At 40.7% G+C, this 16074-nt stretch overlaps 1 long non-coding RNA gene across 1 annotated transcript in view; it reads right to left on the bottom strand.

Annotated features, from left to right (window-relative positions):
* Nucleotides 1-16074, bottom strand: part of LOC141607803 (uncharacterized) — a 254610-nt gene that overhangs the window by 12333 nt on the left and 226203 nt on the right. The window lies entirely within an intron of this gene.

The raw sequence follows: 16074 nt of genomic DNA, 5'->3' as shown, positions 1-16074 counted from the left end.
CTCCTATCAAAGAATTTGATGATCTTTTTCATTCTAGTTGAGTTTTAATTGACATTTTGCTTATTTGTTAGTATTCTCTGGTGAGTACTCTGTGTGAGTTTTTTCAATTAATGTTTTCTGAAAGTAGTTTTATCAAATATTAAAATAATTGATGATGTATACTGTTATTTTTCATTTAAATTGATGTAATAGATTCTTTCTCAATCAATGTTTCAGTTAAATTTGTTTTGATGTTCTTGTGTTTATATTCGTAAAAATTGCTTATGATGATAGCCTTCTTAAAGCTCATTGTTCTGAATCTTGTAGTTGTTCCTAAATATGATTTTTTTCTATTGTTTGATTCTTTTTATGATATCTACAAATCATTCCAAGTCATGAGAGAGATTTTCTATTTTAATTACAGCAAGCGAAACAAATTTTTAGACAGGTTGAGATGTATTCGATAATACTATTATTTTAATAGTATAATCGTGTGTTCAATGGTATAACAATCTTTGATAATGATGCAATGGTGATATATAAAGTAATTGTGTAGTTCTGTTACTGTAATGGTATAAGTGTGTTACTTTAACGATAGTAGAACAATGGTGTAGATGTAGTTGTGTTACTCTAATGGTTTAAGTGTGTTATTGTAACGATATAAGTATGTTACTCAATGACTAATTGTGATAATGGAAAAATGGTGTTCTATTACTTCTGAAAAATTTGCTCCTTTCGCTAAAGTTATTGAATCATGCGAAGCTCTAAGTGATGCAATACATGTTCTGAAGATGTCAATGTAACGTGTTACAACAACGATTTAACCATGTTACAATAATGGTGTAACAATATTACTATAATTCTAGTCTTATTAATGCGTTTCTTTATTTTCAATAGTTTATACTTGAATGGTTCAATTTCCATAAAAGAGAAGATTTGCTTTCGAACTTTAAGCAGTTCTCAATTGCTTGATTATGTAATGTTTAATCTTAATATTTATTACTGTGAACTCAATGATGCATGTTTTTGTATTTATTTGTGTTACAATAATGGTTTAGTTGTGTTACAATAATGGTTTAACCGTGTTACAATAACGGTTAAACTTTGTTACAATAATGGTTTAATCGCAAGAGAATAGATCTTAACAAAAGGAATGGGTGAAGCATATATCAATAATAGAACATGGTGGAAATGGAATGCCAAAGATGGGCAGGAAAAGGTATCAACATAGAGTATGTACAAGAGTGTAACTATGTTGCTATTTTCGATGCTGATTTCCAACCCGAACCCGATTACCTCTGGAGAACTATCCCATTCTTATTCCATAACCCTCAGATCGGTACGTATTATGCCTCAGACTACTTTGTTTCTTTTTTTTCTTCACAGTGGTAATTTGTAATTATTTTAACTCACATGAATTCTGATTAGTTACAAGAGTGCGGCTACATTGCACTTACAGATGGGAACTTCAAAAATTAACTCTTCAAAATAACTTGACTAGTTTGTCTTTGTTATAATAATAGTTTACTCGTGTTACAGTAACGGTTTAACTATGTTATGATAATAGTTTAACTATGTTATTATAATAATTATATGCTTACTATTTTCAAGTTATAGTTTTCTTCTCTTTCACTCTCCCTTGCTTGATACTCACCAAATTAAATAAATCTTGTGTGAGAGTGGAGTAATGGTTAATTATACTTGAGATTTTGCATTGTTTTTGCCAAGTTTATATAAGATATTATTGCTTCTTCCTTTGATTTATTGTGTCAACAATAATTTTAGGGAAAAGTGCCCTTAAGCCAGAGTAGGGGGAGATTCGGTCTCTTAGAGGGATAGATGGAGATGGAATAGATTCCGCAGAGCGGCCCTTTCTCAAACTCAAACAAGGTAGGTGCTTGCTGATCTGTAGCTGTGGAGTCCTGAACAAAGGGAAGCGTCGACGCTTTCATTACCGAACAGGTGGCTTTTCTTTCTTTTTTGAGCTCTCACCTTGAGTCGATCTTATTCAATGGATTGTGACTTTCTCAGCTTGAGTTTTCTATCGGATTTCCATTGATGGACTAGTGGGCTCATTGGACTCTTCAAAGGTAAAATTCATTGTTGCAGCGGGTAAGTCACTGAAGTAACACTAGTGCTAGAACCATCAATTGAGGCAGTTTAACGTCTATTACCTCAAAAGGTAGAGCATTGTGCCATTGCACAAGATGTAGGTTCAAATCCTACATAGACGACCAAGTGTGATTAAGTTAATGTCTTGAGCAGGTGTGGAGCTCTTGTACCATAATAATAATATACATCCATTGATCATTGTCTAGTAGCATTAGTTAATAGGTTTGGCTCGAAATTTTGGGTTTCACAGTTCCTGAATTGCACATTTTGTTAGTTCCTAGAATAATGTGCGGATATCTTATTAATTTCCAGAATAACCACTAATTGTTCCACAAGAGTAATTCTAATTTTTCCTTAGAGTAATACCACCTACATTAATAAATCACACAAGCTATTCCTTAGACGCCTTAGTAACACCAGCTACGCCATATTATAACACATGTTGTTTCAGAGAATCGCACTTTTTTGAGTAAAAATGCAAATATTCTCATTAATAACCAATATCCTCTATAACTTTGAAGGCACGAGTTTTTTTAATGCATGAGAAGCCAAAACCCATCCATTGACGGTGGCCAATCATAAGAACAACATATGCAAAACTCACACACATAAACTCTAAAGCGTCAACAACACCATACAGCGTGTAGAATTCATGATTAAGACCTAAATGGAGCATAATACTCCTATTCGACACAATCAGTAGCCTAATATACGATTTTATGTATTAGTGAAGTAATATTGGTTACCCTATAAAGTAACGTTAATTACTCATTAGAGTAACACTTGATTAAATTAGTTATTACCCTTATGGGAGTATACTGGTTATTATTAACATATGTTAACCTGCAATAACAGGTTTGTGATGCTCATAAGTTATGCATCAAAACGAACTGGAATACTTCTATAAAACATCCATATATACGCGAAAGCAGAAATTATGCAACAATTTCTAACTGATTGGTATTTCAAGTAAACAACTACTGCAAATTTTCTTCTCCTTTAAGCGTCATGCTAACCTGCAAGGCTGCAATAACAGGAAAGAGATGTTCACAAGTTACAAGTTCTTCAAGTCCAATCATACTGAAAGTAGGATAAGAGTCAACGGGAGAAAACACAAAGAATACTTTTGGTTGCATTAACGGATTGGCCATTAGCTCTTAGTACTATAAATTGATGTATCCCATAATCAGAGTTGAAACGATAGAATTCTTCGTCAATGTGCTACTTAAAAATCACATGGAAGGCCAGCAATCCACTAATGCGGAGATGCTAAGTAACAATATATGTTCTTTATTAAAGTTACACTAGTATATAATAATCAATATGGGTATCGAACCCACATCTTGTGCATTGAATAATGCTCTACCATTTGAGCTAATCGGCTTTCAAAAGAGTAAATCATGAATATTCGTGGCACTAGAATCCTTATCTTCTTTTGTGACGAAATGAACAACTCATATTAAGAAATTCACTTATATGTTGTAATACTACGGTTTTCTATGTCTATGGGTACTCTATCGAGTGGGACTTACTCTGTCGAGTAAGTAGCTTTTTACGCAAAACAGTAGTTTGTCTGATGGGTACTCGATCGAGTAAGTGTGACGCTCGATCGAGTAAGGGGCACTCGATCGAGTAAGTGACTTACTCGATCGAGTAAGTGTATTTTACGGGATTGTTTAGCCGGGTTTCGTTAATAACGCGAGATTAAGATAAAAGGCTTCCGTCATTATTTCCTAAACACTTTTATCATCCTAAAACCTTTCAAGAGAAGATTAAAAGTTACGTTGTTTGCATCTCTTGCATTATTAGCAAATCCCAAGGCTAGGATCATCAGATTGTCTTTTTCGTTATACCGTTGTGATCGTTGCGTCAAGGGTAAGCTTCTTGTATAATTTTTATAGTATTTCGTTGAGTTTGGTTAAACCCTAATTGGGTAGATTTGAGGGATTTGGGAGTATTATGATGTGTTGGTAGTAGTTGTATGTATACATGTTATAGGAGGAGGATTCGTAGAGGTGAAGTTCTGATTAGCTACTAGACGGTCTCGTGTGATTGCTATTCCAGGTAGGATTTCCCTACTCAGAATTGATTCCATGGTTGTGTTGGTGATTAACTGTTGTTGTTGTATACCGTATTGGCATGGATTCTGAATTGGTGATTGTTGGTAGTGTAATGTGATTATCGTATAACTGTCTCTGGCTTGCGAGGTGCATCCTCGGCTGAGTGGAGTCACTTGTGGGAGTGGCTTCACGCCCTTGATTCACCTTCTGTGGAACCCGCCACAGAAGGGATGTGCACATTAAGGAACATGGGTTTATCGCTCAGATGAGATGAGCGGAGCTTAGGTGGGAATGGCTGCGGTCCCCCACTGGCGGTCTGGAATACTTGTTGCGATGAGTATTCTGGCAGGACTACACACTTCAGTGTGTAGCCAGGAGTGTGGTGATGTGACGGAGTTTGGGTGATTGGATTGGATTGTAATGTTGTTTTATTGCAGCTGTTTGTTTTGTGTAATCAGTACTGACCCCGTTTAAATGTTTTAAAAACTGTGGTGATCCATTCGGGGATGGTGAGCAGTTATTGAGCAGGTATGAGTTGATGCACATGGGATAGCTGGGTTGAGTCATCACGAGCTGTTTTAGAAGTCTTCCGTTGTGTCGAACATTCTTTTACTTTGGATTAGTTGGTTTGACAGTTTTGAGAACAGCTGTATTTCACATTATCCGTTTTGGTTTATATCACTTTAAACTTAATTATTAAAGTACGTTTCTTTATGGTCTATTTGATATTCATTGCCTTGGGTAACCGAGATGGTAGCATTCTCATGCCTTAAGTGGTCCTGGTAAGGCACTTCGAGTGTGGGGATGTTACAAAGTGGTATCAGAGCGCCGATTTTGGAACCTGTAACTAATGAACCCAATGAACTTAGGAAGTTAAACTAAAATGAACCCGGGTAGGAGTTGTTAGGAGCTAATGCAAAGACTTGGGAGACGTCCTAAAGTCCTGATCTCGCCCTAAAACTTTAAACCGACCACTATGGGGTGTATGTCGGGATCGTTATGTGTTTACCTTGTGTGTTGTATATCTATATAGTAATGTGTTGTGTGAATTGGTGGATGAATTCATGTGGAGAATGGGGAATGTGATGGAGAAAGACGATGAGTAGTAAGAATGTGTATGATGAATATTTTATAACGTGGCATTTTAGAAACATGTGGAGTAGGATTGTTGTTTGTGATATACACACACACACACACACACACACACACACACACACACACACACACACACACACACACACACACACACACACACACACACACACACACACACACACACACATATATATATATATATACACAAACATATAAAGTGATATGTTGTCGTTTGTCATTTGGTATATAAACATAGCTGGTTGGTAGTGTTGAGATACGCATGCGGGTAGTATACGAGTCAGTATGACTCGATCGAGTGGGGGGCACTCGATTGAGTAGGTGTGACTCGATCGAGTGGGTTGTTTTTTGTGTCTGGGCAGTAGTTTATTTTTGGGCACTCGATCGAGTAGGTTTGGGCACTCGATCGAGTGGGGTCAGCTCGATCGAGTAAAGTGGTGGCTCGGTCGAGTACATTTTGGATGCTTTCTGGTCAGGTTCTGGAGTCGAGGCACTCGATCGAGTAAGTGAGCAACTCGATCGAGTGGCCTCACAACGATCGAGTGGGTTGTGGTACTCGATCGAGTGGGTTCTGTACAGGTTGTTTTCGTGTTTTTGAGTATGGGATGTGTGTTTATGTTTGTTCTTCCTTATATAGTTTCAAGATGCCGCCAAAGAGAAACGCGTTGTATGCCAGGGCTGAGAACATGAGCGTAGATGAGATAGTTATGATGTTGGAGCACCAAGATGCTCTTACTGAGACTTTAAAGAAGTTCGGAAAAGATAAGGAGGCGGGTGTAGATTTCGCCAAGATGAGTATCAATATAGCGAGGTTTAACCCTAAGGATTACATGGGCACTGGGGCACCAATTCTGCTGGATAATTGGCATAGGGAGATGAAAAAGATACTCAATGTGGTTCATTGCCCATAGGACTTTCGAGTGGAACAAGCTGCGTTCTACTTGAGGGAAGCAGCCGGAGAGTGGTGGGATAAGGATAGGGTGAGTGCTCTGGATCTATATGTGAGACAGGGGTTATCTGCTATACCTTGGGATGAGTTTAAGAGGGCTATGAGGCGAGACTTTGTGCCAGAGCATGTGCGTAGCAAGCTAAGAGAGGAGTTTGATGACTTCAAGATGACTTCTGATATGATAGTTGCTTAGTATTATCACAAGTTCAACGAGAAGTCAAGGTACGCAGAGGATATGGGGCTGAGCCAAGATAACTTGGCATTGAGATTTGAGAAGGGGTTGACACCCAAGATTATGGAGAAGTTGCCGGTAGGGGTCCTTACTGATGTTAAGGAGGTATATGAGCGAGCTGGGAGAGCTGGGAGGTTGGTAGAGATGACTAAAGAGAACAGAGAGAGCTTCTGAGAAGAAGAAGGCTGAGAGTGAGGGTGGTGGTCAGTCTAGTTACAAGAGGGGCGGCCATAACCTGGTGAAGGCTTACTCTTCGGGGCCGGGGTGTAGCGGTGGAGCTTCTTACGGGCGTGGCCGTGGTGGTGGTAGTAGCAGTTGGGGTTTGTCTTGCTTTAACTGTGGCGGTGTGGGCCACAAGAGGCACGAGTGTACCAGTGCTATGGGCATGGGTTTTCAGAGGCAGTCACAGGGGAGTTTCTCTCAGGGTCCATCTCAGAGCTATGCTAGTAACAGACCGGCTAGGTCGTGGAATAATCAGGGTGGTCAGAGTAACAACGATGGTGGGGCTAACCGCAATGGCGGTAATTCATATCAGAGACCGGCGACGAACAACAACCATGGGTCGGCTGCTAAGCCGTCTATTTCAGTAGTACTGTCCAGGGAGGTGGACAGAAGACCAGTGGTAAGCTGTTCATGATGGAGAAGAAATCAGCTGAGGAGGATGCTCACGTTATCACGGGTAATTTTCTTGTTAATGGAGTCTTTACCTTTGTTTTATTTGATTCGGGGGCGTCATAGTCTTTTGTATCGTCGAGTCATGCTAAGCTTTTGGGCTTGAGAGAGTTTGAGTCTGTAAAAGAGGAGGTGTTCATACCATCGGGTGAGTCTGTACCTTGTGGGAGGTTGTATAGGGGTGTGTCTATGATAGTTGGGCAGGTTGACTTACTAGTGGATTTGTTAGAGTTTCCATTAGATGGTTTTGAGATGATAGTTGGTATGGACTGGTTGGGTAAGTATAAGGCTAAGATAGACTGTCATCAAAAGAGAGTTTCTCTAAGAGGTCCTAAGGGGATTAATGTGTCTTATCGTGGGTTTGTTATCAAACCCAAAGTCAAGTTGATTGCAGCAGTGACCTTGAAGTCTTATCTGAGGAAGGGATGTCCGTTGATCTTATGCCATGTGAGAGATCATAGTATGGTGAGTCCGACAGTTGACCAGATACCAGTGGTGGGGGAGTTTCCAGATGTCTTTCCGGAGGAGATACCAGGGTTGCCACCAAAGAGGGAGATAGATTTCAGTGTTGAGTTGAAACCAGGGACGGGGCCAATCTTTAAGGTACCGTACCATATGGGTCCTAAGGAGTTGGAGGAGCTGAAGAAACAGCTAGATGATTTGATTGAGAATGGGTACATTAGACCTAGTGTATCATCGTGGGGAGCACCAGTCTTGTTTGTGAAAAAGAAAGATGGGAGTTTGAGGTTGTGTATCGACTACAGAGAGCTGAACAGGGTTACCGTGAAGAACAGGTATCCTTTGCCAAGGATAGATGATTTGTTTGATCAGTTGAACGGGGCAGCGGTCTTTTCTAAGATTGATTTGAGGTCGGGTTACCATCAGGTGAAGATTCGGGAGGAGGATATACCGAAGGCAGCTTTTACATCGAGGTATGGTCACTATGAGTATGGTGTGATGCCGTTTGGGTTGTCTAATGCACCTGCAGTGTTTATGTATTTGATGAACCGGATCTTCAGTCAGTTTTTGGATCGGTTTGTTGTGGTCTTTATCGATGATATCTTAGTCTACTCTAAGACTAAGGAGGAACATGAGGAACATTTGAGGTTGGTGTTGCAGACTTTGCGAGACAATCAGCTGTATGCAAAGTTGTCTAAGTGTGAGTTCTGGTTAGAGGAGGTTGCTTTTCTGGGGCATGTTGATACCCGTCGTGAGGTGTCAAAAATAAGATTTATAATTTCCAACTACAACTATAGCTAGCGGCAGTCGGGTCGAACCACAGAGAGGCAGATGCAAATTCTAGTTGTTTAAATTCAGTCTAAGGTAAGAATAAGGTGGGGGGTTGGTTGGATTGATTTGGTCTATAGCTAAGAATAAATAAAGACGGTAAACTAAAAAGACGGACTAAATAGATAAAGGAGAGGTACTAGGATGGTCGGTTCATTACAGCTTCGGCGGCAGCATACTAAACAGGTCTAAATCGAACACAAGTGAGGCGGGAAACAAGAGGTCCTCTCGGTCCACTCTCGACAAATAGCATCTTTCGATCTCGCTATAGGTCCCTAATATCACTAATACTGACTCTCGTCCTGAAAAGTGACTAACGGTCTAAACTATACCTATCTTTCGATCTCAGCACAGTTTAGTCATCTTAATTGGTGATCAAATAACTTTCCCTATCTTTCGATCTAATGGGTCAGTCATAAATTAAGCATCTAACTGGTCGCATGCATTCGATTCGTTAAATACATAATTAAAATCAATTAAAACGAAAGGTAACCTCACGTGGTCAGTCGATCGATCAGGTATGGCAGTCGATCGACTGACACGCGAATTCAGTCCAATTTAATACTACGCCGCCTACGCCATAATTCGCCTACATCCTAGCACAATTGATTTAGCTACTCATGCTGAAAGTGATAACAACAATAATAATAGGGCATAAAATTACTGAATTCATGATTAAAGCGGTAGGAAAATCAATTAACATGCAACAATAATATGGTTCGGGAATCTAACTATCAATTCTATACTAATTACGAAATAGGAGTAAACTGAAATAGGGCAGAAAAATACCGAGATTGCAGAGGAAAGATTAAGAACAAGAACGAAAATTCTAATGCTAACAATATTCCAAACCCTAATTCTAAGAACCGTATGTAAAACTTAATGTAAAAACTTGATGAATATCGGATCTGAAACTTAGATAAAAATTGTATGTCAAAACTGAATGTTAAACTGATGTTTCTAGGTTACGTTATATAGCAACTAACGTAACTTTATTTCCTAAACCTAACATAACTTTGGGCTTCAAGATTCACAGTCTTTTAATTCTCGTCTGGAATAGCAAATTGGTCGATCGACTGCTAGGACTGGTCGATCGACTGATCTTCAGTAAACAGTAGCTTCTGGAACCCGCAGGTTGGTCGATCGACTGATGGCGGAGGTCGATCGACTGCTTGAGCTGCTACTTGACATCTATAAACTCGTGGACTTGTCTTTTGGGCCTTGAATTGCGCACCAAGCTCGTTCCTCGGGTGAATACTTCACGTCATATGCAATGCAGGATACTCGGGGACGGATTTAGCTCGATTTCCGCTGGATTCTTCACATTTCTGCAATAATGTACAAAAATACGGAAGTAGACAGAAATAGGGAGAAATTTAGCATAAACTACATGAATGAGCTCTGAAATGCGTGTAAAATGGGATGTAAAACATCAAATAAAAGACACGCATCAAACTTCCCCAAACCAAACCCTTGCTTGTCCCCAAGCAAGAACTAGACTCGATCTAATGACCTAATGGAACGAGTTCAATCTCAGAGCGAAATGCAACATGTAAAGCCTAAACCAATTTAATGCACAACCAACAATCAATTAGCAATTGAATCATGCAAACGAGTTATGGAGTCGTTAAAAACTGCTGAACCGTCAACTGTAGAGACTTATCAAATTGGACTCTCACGGGTCGCTCATACCACTCAATAAACACAGGTGAGTATATGTAAAGATAGAAAGAAGTAATTGTAATGACTTTCACCTAACTACGACCTATAAGAACATGCCTGCAGTCTAATATGAAAGCAATCTCTACAACCGTACATACGCATTCCAACCAACAAATGACCATGACACATGCCGAGGTATATATGTGGATATGTGAGGTATGGGTAAGAAGAGGCAAAACATTTATGGAAAAGTGGGGGTACAGGTGATTAAGCTAGTACCGAAACGGAACCATATGGCAACATCCAACTTCTTGCTCAAAAACAAATGGAACGGTGCTATAGCAAGCACAAATCTCACAATTTCCAGAGATAAAAGTAATCAACTAACTCCCCATAAAATATGAATAACACATGGGAGCAAAAATCGCCAAAAGATAAAGGTTTGAATTATGCGAATTTGATTTCGTTCTCTTTCTCGAACCTCAGTCGATCGACCAAAAGGGGCAGTCGATCGACTGCTTAAACAGTACAGAACTCTTTTTTTTTTTTCGAATCATTTTTTCCATCTTTTTTTTTCTTTTTTTTTCTATGTTTCTTTCCTTCCTTCATTTCATCTTCCCAATAACGTCTCAACAGAGCATATGCCACCAAAAATGAGTAACAACCCTAAGAACACAGACTACTAGCTTGACAAAGGACATGCTAAATGTAGGATGTAGTAATTAGGATAAAAAGGATATTTTTGGCAGTGTGGAGTTCATGGGCAAAATGAATAAGGGGAAACCTCTACCACATGTGTCAACTAACCACAGACCGAATGTGTACAGGTATTAAGCAGATTAAGTTCATATTTATGCACATTTATGTGACATGCCTCATAAGGAGTTCTACTCACATTCCTAAATAAACCGGTCATAGATGTCACCGGTTATAGGCTCTAATCTCAGAAACATGATGTAGTTTGCCAATTTTCGAAGTCAAGTCTCAAGTTCAGCAAGAAATGTAACGAAAACTCGTAGACATGCACTTATACGATTCTACTAATAACATGTCAATCTAGCAAGGCTTAGGCAAAACAGGTGCAAAATGCAATATCATCCTTGAAATACTACCGTTCCGACTCGACCTATATGCTAAAATAAACGTGCATTTTATGGAAATTTTTGAAATTTTTTTGAATTTTGGCATTATATAAATTGAAATGAACAATGCAAAACAGAATGTAAACGTGAATGAAAGCAAATGATATGCGACGCAAAACCCTTCCCCAAACCAAATCACACAATGTCCCCATTGTGCAAAATCATGTAATGAAGAAAAGAGAAATGGGAATTTGCGGGAAAATGAAATAAAAAAGACATGAAGTGGAAATCAGGAACTCACAAGACTTTAAACGCAGCAAAAGGGAAACCTCCCCAAACCAGCTTGAGCTAGGAGGTTTCAGTAGCCAGCAGTGCTACTAATAAGGTACCTGAAAGACAAATAAAACCCACGCATAAAACCGAGAAGACAGTTTTGAAGCGGTAAAATTATGCACAACTGAGAAAATAGAAGAAATAAATAATTGGACGGAAAATAAAGTGGAGTAGAAAACTCCCTTAAGTCCGCATATCGACCAAACACAGCAGGGGAGAGGTCGTGAATAGGTATAGCAGCGTCCTTGGTCGATCGACCAAGGATGGCAGTCGATCGACCAATGTGTCAGGAACAGTAGCTCCTGGAAAGTGCAACTCAGTCGATCGACCAATGTAGCCGATCGATCGATCAAAGAAATCTTCTTGTACTCCTTATTTCTTCGTATTTGCTCAATAACTTGAGCTAATGAGGTCTAAAAACCTGCAAGTGCACACTAATACGCGCCCAAAGTTGCGCAAAACCCAAAATAAAGTCTCAAACGTATGAAATCCTAAGCAAACAAAATAAAATGCGAAGTTTTCGCGCACACAAAAGCAATAAAAAGAACGTCTAACAAAAGCAAATAAAATGAAGTTTATAAAGAGCTCGATCAACTAATAGTTGATCAAAAATGACCACGGTATGGCCCACTTCGTCGGCTTCTGGCTACTAGAGGTAGCCTCAACGGTGCTTAATTGAGCAGCTGCACCTTTCTTAGCTTCCATGTCCGTATGGCTTAACGGATCAACACTATCATCATCTCCCCAGTCAAGGATCTCTTCGGGCTTATCAGAATCATAGTCAGACTCTCTGGCTGTGACCGGCTCGTCATCAACTACCTCATCAATTCCATAGCTCAGGCAACCAAGACCTCCTCTTTGAATGATCGGCTTCTTTACGATTGGAGCAACTTGCAAAGACTTCCTTCCCAAACCAGCTCTGCAACATCTAAACAACAGATTCTTCCTCCTTTTTGCTCCCGATGCCCGGGGACGGAGGGGTTAACACGAAGTAGTAATAGAGATAGGCAATTCGGGAAGCACAAAGTACGATTTCTTTTCGTAAACCGTATTACAAGTCACTGAGCCACATGGGGTCCTTTTTCTTAGCAGGTTGGGCAAAGACAATAGAATGCTTTCCCACTTTGAAAGTCAAGGTTCCTAGACCGACATCTATGACTGCACCAGCAGTGTGCAGAAATGGCCTACCCAAAATGATGGGTATATGAGCATCCTCAGGCATGTCAAGTACCACGAAGTCGACAGGGAAGAAGAACTTCCCTATTTGGACAGGGATGTCCACTAAGACTTCTATTGGCTGGACCGCCGATCGGTCAGCTATCTGAACTGTCATATCTGTCACTGCGAACCTAGTCAATTTGAGCTTCCTAGCTAGACTCAAAGGCATGACGCTTATACTAGCTCCTAAGTCACATAATGCCTTCTCAATAGAGAAGGTATCTATATTGCAAGCAACAGAAAAGCTACCCGGGTCCTCTAGCTTATGGGGTGCAGTGTGAGACAAGTAAGAGCATGACTCTTTGGTTAACGCGATAGTGTGAACATGTTCAAGCGACTTTTTCTTAGACAAGAGTTGTTTCATGAATTTAGTGTAGGCAGGCACTTGATTGACCAACTCAAGGAAGGGTACTTGTACATTCAAGCTACGAATAACTTTTTCAAATTTACTGAAAGATACCTGTTCCTTTGTTGGCACTAGTCTCTCCGGATATGGGGCTGTAAGAAGTACCTTAGCCCTCTCCTCTAAGTTGCGCATGCCGGCATCTGTGGACTTAGGCTGGAAGTCCACTGCTTTCTCCTTGTTAAAGCTCGAACCTTCCTCAGACCGTCTCAAATGTGAGCCATTAACCGTCATCGGATCGAACTTCGGAATCGGGACGGACCCATCAGCACTCGGGTCTGACCCTAACACTTTCGGAGCTGTCGTGCCCCGAAACAAATAGTCCCTTAAGTTATCGGGCATCGGGGGACGAACAATCTCGCTATCAGCAGTGATCTTGGTCGATCGACCACTATCCTCAGTCGATCGACCAAGGTGTACAGTTTCAGAAGCTGCTGTAACCCGCATATCAGTCGATCGACCGGGTGTATCAGTCGATCGACTGATATACCTGATAGACGCCTTTTTCTTTAAATTATTCGTTACAACTTTCTTTTGACTAGGATCCGCCTAATTCTTTTCAACAACGTCCTCGACCATGGCAGACCCCTCCAGGGTGGACCCACTCCTCAATGTGATGGCGTTCAAGGTCTCCTTTTGGTCGGTTTCAGTCGGTAAGTGTCCCGGAGCTCGAGAGGTACTCTTACTAGCCAATTGAGCAATTTGGCTCTCTAGTAGCTTCATCCCGGCCTCTCTTGCTTAGGACTCCTTCAGCAACAAGTTCTTGAACTCAGCGAAATCAGAACTGTGGGATGGTTGTTGCTGCTGCGGCACATAAGGAGGTTTTTGATATTGTTGTTGCTTTTGATGAGGGGGCACATAGGGTTGCTGCTGCGGAGGTGGAGTTGGATTTAGGACATTCTGGCTACTCCACCTCAGGTTGGGATGAACATTAGGCTCATAGTAGGTGTTTGTCTGCCTATAATGTTGAAAGGCAGCACAAGACTCAAAGGGACTAGGGCAATTCTTCGAAACGTGTCCCTCAGCTCCACACCTTTCACAGACGAAAGGACCGTCTGACACAGCATTTACTTGGTAAATGTCCCCCTTTGAAGCTCCTCCTAATTCATATTTGTCAAATCTCGCAGTGAGAGCTTCAAGTGCAGCAACAGAGGAAGATTCAGCAGCTCTCCTCTGGTTCCCTCTGGAATTCCCATACTCAGCCTTGTGGGTGGCTAGATCGTCGATGATCTTCCACCCCTTGGTCTCTCCCAAGTTCTCAGCAAATCGGCCATTGGCTGCAGCATCCAAAATAGCCCTCTGATCGTCATACAGCCCATTATAGAAATGATTGCACAAGCTCCATTTTTCGAAACCATGGTGCGGTATGGTTCGCACCAGCTTCTTAAATCGGACCCATGCCTCGTGGAAGTTCACATCCGGCCCTTGTTTGAAACTCGTGATTTGAGCTCTAATAGCAATCGTCTTTAAAGCAGAAAAGTACTTCTTGTAGAATGCCAATGCCAAGGAATTCCAGTCGGTGATCCCATGAGCAGCTCGATCCAGATCTCTATACCACTCCCTTGCAGCATCACGGAGCGAGAAAATGAACATAGTCTCCTTGATCTGGTCTTGGGTCACGCCGGCTGGTGGGGGTATGGAACAGCAGTAGTCAATAAACGTCTCCATATGCTTAGCTGCATCTTCATTTGCAGCTCCCCCGAACTGGTTTCTCTCAACCATATTAATGTATGAAGGCTTTGGTTCGAACTTCCTGGCATCTCCTGGTAATTCGAACCCCTTATATAAGTTTGCAGCTGTCGGCTCAGAATGACTAGCTATACTCGCTTCCTCAGCCATGACTGGAATTTCTGGAGAAGTAACTGTCTCGGCTGAAGAGGTGGAAACGAGTGAAGAATGTGGGTCTTCCTCGAATAGATCGTTCTCGTAATAGCTTGACAGAGTACTCAACTCTTCCTCTGTCGGTAATACCCTTTGTGATCGTCTCAACTCGCGCAAAGATTTCTCTATCTCAGGATCGAATGGTACTAGTTCACCACCCTGTGACCTGCGCATAAGAAGAAACTACAAAAAGAATATAAGAAAAGTTTAAGAAACAGAAGTCCCTTAAACTAAGAAAGACTAAAAATAAAACAACTAAAAATTAGAACTATTGCCTCCCCGGCAACGGCGCCAAAATTTGATACCCGTCGTGAGGTGTCAAAAATAAGATTTATAATTTCCAACTACAACTATAGCTAGCGGCAGTCGGGTCGAACCACAGAGAGGCAAATGTAAATTCTAGTTGTTTAAATTCAGTCTAAGGTAACAATAAGGTGGGGGGTTGGTTGGATTGATTTGGTCTATAGCTAAGAATAAATAAAGACAGTAAACTAAAAAGACGGACTAAATAGATAAAGGAGAGGTACTAGGATGGTCGGTTCATTACAGCTTCGGCGGCAGCATACTAAACAGGTCTAAATCGAACACAAGTGAGGCGGGAAACAAGAGGTCCTCTCGGTCCACTCTCGACAAATAGCATCTTTCGATCTCGGTATAGGTCCCTAATATCACTAATACAGACTCTCGTCCTGAAAAGTGACTAACGGTCTAAACCATACCTATCTTTCGATCTCAACACAGTTTAGTCATCTTAATTGGTGATCAAATAACTTTCCCTATCTTTCGATCTAATGGGTCAGTCATAAATTAAGCATCTAACTGGTCGCATGCATTCGATTCGTTAAATACATCATTAAAGTCAATTAAAATGAAAGGTAACCTCACGTGGTCAGTCGATCGACCAGGTATGGCAGTCGAACGACTGACACGCGAATTCAGTCCAATTTAATACTACGCCGCCTACGCCATAATTCGCCTACATCCTAGCACAGTTGATTTAGCTACTCATGCTAAAAGTGATAACAACAATAATACTAGGGCATAAAATTACTGAATTCATGATTAAAGCGGTAGGAAAATCAATTAACATG

The sequence above is a fragment of the Silene latifolia genome, chromosome 1, assembly GCF_048544455.1.
Source record: "Silene latifolia isolate original U9 population chromosome 1, ASM4854445v1, whole genome shotgun sequence".
Taxonomy (NCBI): Eukaryota; Viridiplantae; Streptophyta; class Magnoliopsida; order Caryophyllales; family Caryophyllaceae; genus Silene; species Silene latifolia.
This window is presented reverse-complemented; position numbering and strand designations above follow the sequence as displayed.